The sequence below is a fragment of the Mus caroli genome, chromosome 11 (genome assembly GCF_900094665.2).
Source record: "Mus caroli chromosome 11, CAROLI_EIJ_v1.1, whole genome shotgun sequence".
Taxonomy (NCBI): Eukaryota; Metazoa; Chordata; class Mammalia; order Rodentia; family Muridae; genus Mus; species Mus caroli.
In genome coordinates, this window is record NC_034580.1 from 83420180 (window position 1) to 83425948 (window position 5769).

General features: G+C 49.9%; 1 protein-coding gene across 3 annotated transcripts in view; it reads left to right on the forward strand.

The window, feature by feature from the left end:
- Window positions 1–3906, forward strand: part of Cuedc1 (CUE domain containing 1) — a 99299-nt gene extending 95393 nt beyond the window's left edge. For all 3 annotated transcript variants that reach the window (XM_029483845.1, XM_029483846.1, XM_021177905.2), the window contains one exon: window positions 2321–3906. The gene's annotated coding sequence lies outside the window, so the exon portion shown is untranslated. The remainder of the gene's footprint in view (window positions 1–2320) is intronic.
- Window positions 3907–5769: the final 1863 nt, after the last annotated feature.

Here is a 5769-nt window from a genome sequence, read left to right on the forward strand (position 1 = left end):
TCTATATCTATATCTATATCTATATCTATATCTATATCTATATCTATATCTATATCTATATCTATATCTATATCTATATCATCTATATCTATATCTATATCTATATCTATCATCTATATCTATATCTATATCTATATCTATATCTATATCTATATCTATATCTATCATCTATATCTATCATCTATCATCTATATCTATCATCTATATCTATATCTATATCTATATCTATATCTATATCTATATCTATATCTATATCTATATCTATATCTATATCATCTAACCCTACTACCTTTGCACTGGTTATATAAATGAGGCTGGCTTTGAACTTCAGACCCTCCTGTCTCCACTTCCCAAGCACTGGGATTACAGACTTGCTGTCTCACTCCTGGCTTTTGTACTTTTAAGAGTTTGGTTACTTATTCATTTATTTATCTGACAAACAATAATCACACCTGCCTTCGACAGATGCCCTGACCAGAAAACCAAACCTGCTTTTGACCTTGAATAGTTTGCAGCCCCACTGACAAGACATTTCCAGGACACACAGTGACTATTAAGAGGATAATGTAAGAAACACTGTGGTTGTCGTTCAGAACTGTGTCTAGTCCCCTGCTGCCGCTGGATGGTCAGGGACCTGCTGAAGGTCGGGAGATGGTCCCCTGGAATGGCTGCTTCTGTCTGGAGCCTCAGGGTTGGGCTGTCTCTCCTCCAGTCTCCTCTCTAAACTCATCTGAGGGGTGTACCAGGAAATGCCAGTATCTCCCGCAGGACTAGGCATGCGTGTGCCTCTCCAGGTGCCTCATCCCCCAGTGAGAAGCTGTTCGCCCATCCACCTGCTTTGTCTGCCCAGCTGCTCTCCTGCTCCCCGCGCTCAGCATCTTTTCGGCTTTCTTGAGCTGTGGTGCAGCAGTTTTGGGCCCTGTTTCCACCTACAGAGGAACAGATGTTCTTCCTATAGTAGTTGTGGAGATGACATAACCCAGGTGACAGAGGGCATGGTCAGCAAAAGCAGGCGCTGTCCTCTCCTATCTTGTCCCCCTTCCACATTCTTCTCTCTCTTCAGTTCTCTTCCATGCTTCCCCCGATTTCCTCACACACAGAGCTGCACCCCAGCAAGGGCAACTAGGGAACTATCCCCACCTGTGCCCCTTCTGCCATCCCACTGGTCCCCAGGGAAAAGGCGGTCCTCCCAAAGCCACCTCATCTTAGAACATGCTCATCACTTTTGAGCTTCCAGCTTGATCCCCCTCTCGGCACCACACTGTGAAAACCAGATTACCCAGTGTCTGTTGCAAACCTACAGGCTCCAGGAAGGGACTGAATCAAGGCGGTCTGTCACCTGCCAGCTCCAGGGCCTGCCGTGCATTCTGATGCTCCCTTCCACAGTCGAGGCCTGGTTTGCCTATCACCTCAGCATCCCTGGCTTTTCTTCTGACTCCTGGGAGCTGGTCTTCATCAATGCCTATTCATTGCTCTGCCTCTACCTCTCTTCAGTCTTCTCCCCTCCCTCTCAAAGGACCCGCCTCCCCTCTTCCACAAGAGCTGCTCTTCCAGATCCATTGGGTCCCTGCTGCATCCTCTGGTCTCTACAGTGTGTCTGTCCATCCTGTCAGCTCACTGCAAACCAGTCTCTCCTCCCTGTTTTCTTCCTCCTAGCTTTTTCCATCAGTCTTGACAGACTACCACTCATGTCTCCATTGCCCTACCTGTTAATTCTTTAACCAACCCCTCCCCCTGCTTTTTTTCAAGACAGCGCTTCTTTGTGTGGCTCTGGCTGTCCTGGAGCTAGCTCTGTAGATCAGGCTGGCCTTGAACTCACAGAGATCAGCCTGCTTTGGCTTCTGGAGTGCTGGCATTAAAGGTGTGTGCCACCACCACCCTGGCCACCAAACACCACCTCTGTGCTTTTTTTTTTTTTTTTTCCCCTGTGTCTTCTGAGCAAAAGTCCTATGAACTCAGTCTGGTGCCTGAGGCCCACCGAATTCTAGTCTGGGATGACTTTTCTGCCCCTTCAAGTCCCCGGATTTAGTGTAGCTCCTTGAAGCTACTAACAGGACACAGAGGGGTGGGGCAGTCTCCCACCTGTGAAGCCTCCCCATGCAAAAGCTTCCTTTCCACTCCCATCTCCTCCCACTCCACGTCTAACTGCTAAGGTCCCTGCAGTTGAGCAGTGGGTTGAGCAGAGTTCCAGAATGATCTAGAACCTCCGGCAAGAGGAAGAGGAGCCTCATATTCTCCAGGAGCCGGTGGTGGTGGCGGGGGAAGCTGGTGACAGAGGAGTTCCTTTGATGAAAAATGTCACATTCTCTCTACTCCCCAGGTGCCAGCAGCTTCACCTTGCCAGAGATGCTCTGACTGGGTGGGGGCAACCAGAGAGCAGCACCAGTGCCCTCCAGCTGCAGCCCAGACAGACGGTGCTCGCACACCAAGGCTCAGGCTTCTTCAGCCACGCAGCCCAGCCCAGCCACTGCCGCTTTCCACAGACAGGACTTAGAACTTTCAGAGCTGCTTATGATTGGAGGAGGGGCCTGGAGCCTTCGAGACAGCAGCCAGCCAGCCACAAACCCCATTTGTAGTCTGGCTCCTCTATAGGGGATGAGCAGAAATGCAGGAACCACCCCTCCCCTTCCAGAAAGAAAGAAAGAAAGAAAGAAAGAAAGAAAGAAAGAAAGAAAGAAAGAAAGAAAGAAAGAAAGAAAGAAAGAAAGAAAGAAAGGAGAAGAAGGATCCCAAGGTTCCAGTTAGGAACTGACAAGATGACCCATGTGGAGATTCTTTGGGCCTGAAGAAAGTTCGGTTTCTTTCCTATCTCTCCTGACCTGCCACAGTGGGTCCGATCTATACCCTCCCCCAATCCCCTGCGGCCTTTTCCCCCCAAAGGTCTCCTGCACCTCAGCCTTGTCGGGGACTGCTGACTCTTGGCTCCAACCCTGCACGGAACTCTGGACACTTAGGTCTTGTCCGGTCCAGTTTATAGGGCTGCTTCTATTAAGGGCTGGCTGTCACCTCCAGCAGCCTCCACTTGACCCAGCAGGGATGGGGAGGGTGACCCCGGAGCTGGAGGATTCTGTTTAGGCAGGGTCTTTAGTTAGGCTGAACACAGAAACAGGTTCTAAATTTACATCACAGTGGAGTACCCCAGGGGCTGGACCGGTCCTGCTGTGTTTTTTTTTTTTTTTTTGTAAGAGGGGAAGGTGCTGGAGTTTAAGAGTGGGGGTGACCCCAAATGAAAAGGTGCAGACTGATAAGACTGACATGCAAGCTGCCGAAGCTGCCAGTCTCGGGGAGGTGGGTGGAACGGCAAGCACCTAGAACAAGAACTTGCCGGGAGCCTCAGGTGGAGAAACCAGAGGCGATTTAAGGAACCCGCACCAACCACTGCCACGGGACGGAGGCCGCACCCTTGTCCCACTCGCCCCATGACCTGGGAACGCGTCTGGACAGGTGCGGGGGTCCTGGTTGAGAATGGGATCCGATGCATGGGTGGTGGGGGCTGCTAAGGACTGGCAGAAAATGGGAGCCTGGTGGGCATGGGACCGCAAACGCCTCAACTCCTGCGGGTCAGTCGAGCTTCCCCGGGCTCGGAAGAGAGGTGTACGCAGAGAGTGACCAAGTGGGGAAGCGTGCGCAGCCAGTGCGGGTGGGGGTGGGGACTACGTTGGCTCCGAGCCAGGCCGGTGAACTCTGGAGAGAAAGACAGCTCCCCACCTCCAGGAGCCCCGGGAGGCTAAACTGAGCTCCAGACGTGTCTGGGCCCTCCCTGCTCCAAGGCCGGGCGCCCTCGGGAAAGCCCTAGATTTGTGTGTGTGTGTCACTTTGTTATTCTTTCCCTCCAGTGTGTGGTTTTTTTTTTTCCCCCTTGGAGCTGTTTCATAGGAATTCCAGTAATAAAGACTTGGTGTTCTCTTGGTGCTCTGATGTGGCCAGCGGCGTGGGCTGGACCCTCCCTCCTTTTGTTTCCGCAGGTGAGAGAGGATTTGGTTTTGGAGTCTTGCCGAATCCTTGGGTCACCTGCCTCGCTTTTCCCATCCTTTCCCCCCTCTCGTTGCCCCCCCCCCCACCTCCGTTAACCTTCACTCAAGGTTGGTTTTTAAGGTCCAAAGAACTCAGGCGCCCTGCACACCGCCATAGGTGGTGACACCTGCTGTCCGTGTGACCTGCTGGCTTTGTCTAGCAAGCCTCCTTCCTCTTTGCCGCGCAAAAAAACCAAACCAAACCAAACCAAAAAAAAAAAAAAAAAAAAAAAAAAAAGCCACTTGCTGATAGGTGAGAAAACAGGGTTGAGAAACCCAGCCCGTTGTGAAGGCGTCATACCATGCTTCCCCGCATTAACACCAAAGCAGGGATTAATGGTGACTTTGGGGTGTCACCATTAGGTGTGCATCACAGAAGTGTGCGCCTTGCACTTCAAAAGGAAAGCAACGGCTTAGCTTCCTCAGTCCCCCAACTCAGCTGGACTCTCTTTCACCTTTACGCGGGAAGGGACAGGATGCTGGCGACTGAAGAAGGAAACGGGCAATTCTCAAGGTTAAATGTCTTCCTCATGTGGAGACAAAGGCCTTGTGACTTTTAACAGCACATGTTTCTTGTTCTGGGCTCAGAGTCATCTCGACAAGGCTCTTTCCCTCAAGGAGAGGATTTCAAGCTAGGATATAAACAACTGTTCCTGTCGCCCTGCCCTCGGGGTCCTACCTTAACCCTAACAGATACAGTTAGGCTGGTATGGTGACATTCCTAAGTCAGGTGGCATGCTATACTCGGCAAACTAAGATTCTCTTCCTACCTTAGGCCAGTTATTCATCAGTGTCCTAGAGCTGTGCCGTACTGAGGGAAGCTGTAGAGCTAGCTACCTGTGTGCTTGTAGAAATGCTTGCCTTCTAGGTTCTGGAGATCTGATGCTCACTTCTGACCACACACACACACACACACACACGATAATTTTTAAATAAAAATGTTTTTAAAAGAAATGTCCCGCCGGGCGTGGTGGCGCACGCCTTTAATCCCAGCACTTGGGAGGCAGAGGCAGGCGGATTTCTGAGTTCGAGGCCAGCCTGGTCTACAAAGTGAGTTTCGGGACAGCCAGGGCTATACAGAGAAACCCTGTCTCGAAAAATCAAATAAAATAGAATAAAATGAAATAAAATAAAAATCTATCAAAGTTACAAGAGGAAGGCATTGTTAACAAGCTCCAAAGATGACTCTAATCTATACTCAAGTCTGAAAACAAGTTCCAGGCCAGGAAGATGATGTCATAGGAAAAGCACTGGCATCAGCCAGAGCATCAGCCTGAGCTCGATCCCAGGTCTCACCGTGGAAGGAGAGAGCCACCTGGAAGTCTCTGACCTCCGAGCACAGGCCTTGGCATGTGCCCGCAGGAGCATACACACAATTGTAATAAACAGAAACTTAAAAAGACATCTCCCCTGGGTCTGGAGAGATGGCTCAGCAGTTAAAAGCACTGGCTGCTCCTCCAGAGTTCCTGAGTTCAATTCCCAGCAACCACATGGTGGCTCACAACCATCTGTAAAGGGATCCGATGCCCTCTTCTGGTGTGTCTGAAGACAGCAACAGCTATAGTGTACTTACACACATAAAATAAAAAATAAATAAATCTTTAAAAAGTAAAAAGAAAAAGACAGCTCCCAAAGCACTGAAATTATGTTTTAATTCAAGTGTCTTATGAACATTGTAGCCCAAAACGTCCACAGGTCTGAGATTTGCACTTTAGAATGCGTGCATCCTCTACACCATATTGTACTTGGTTTGCAA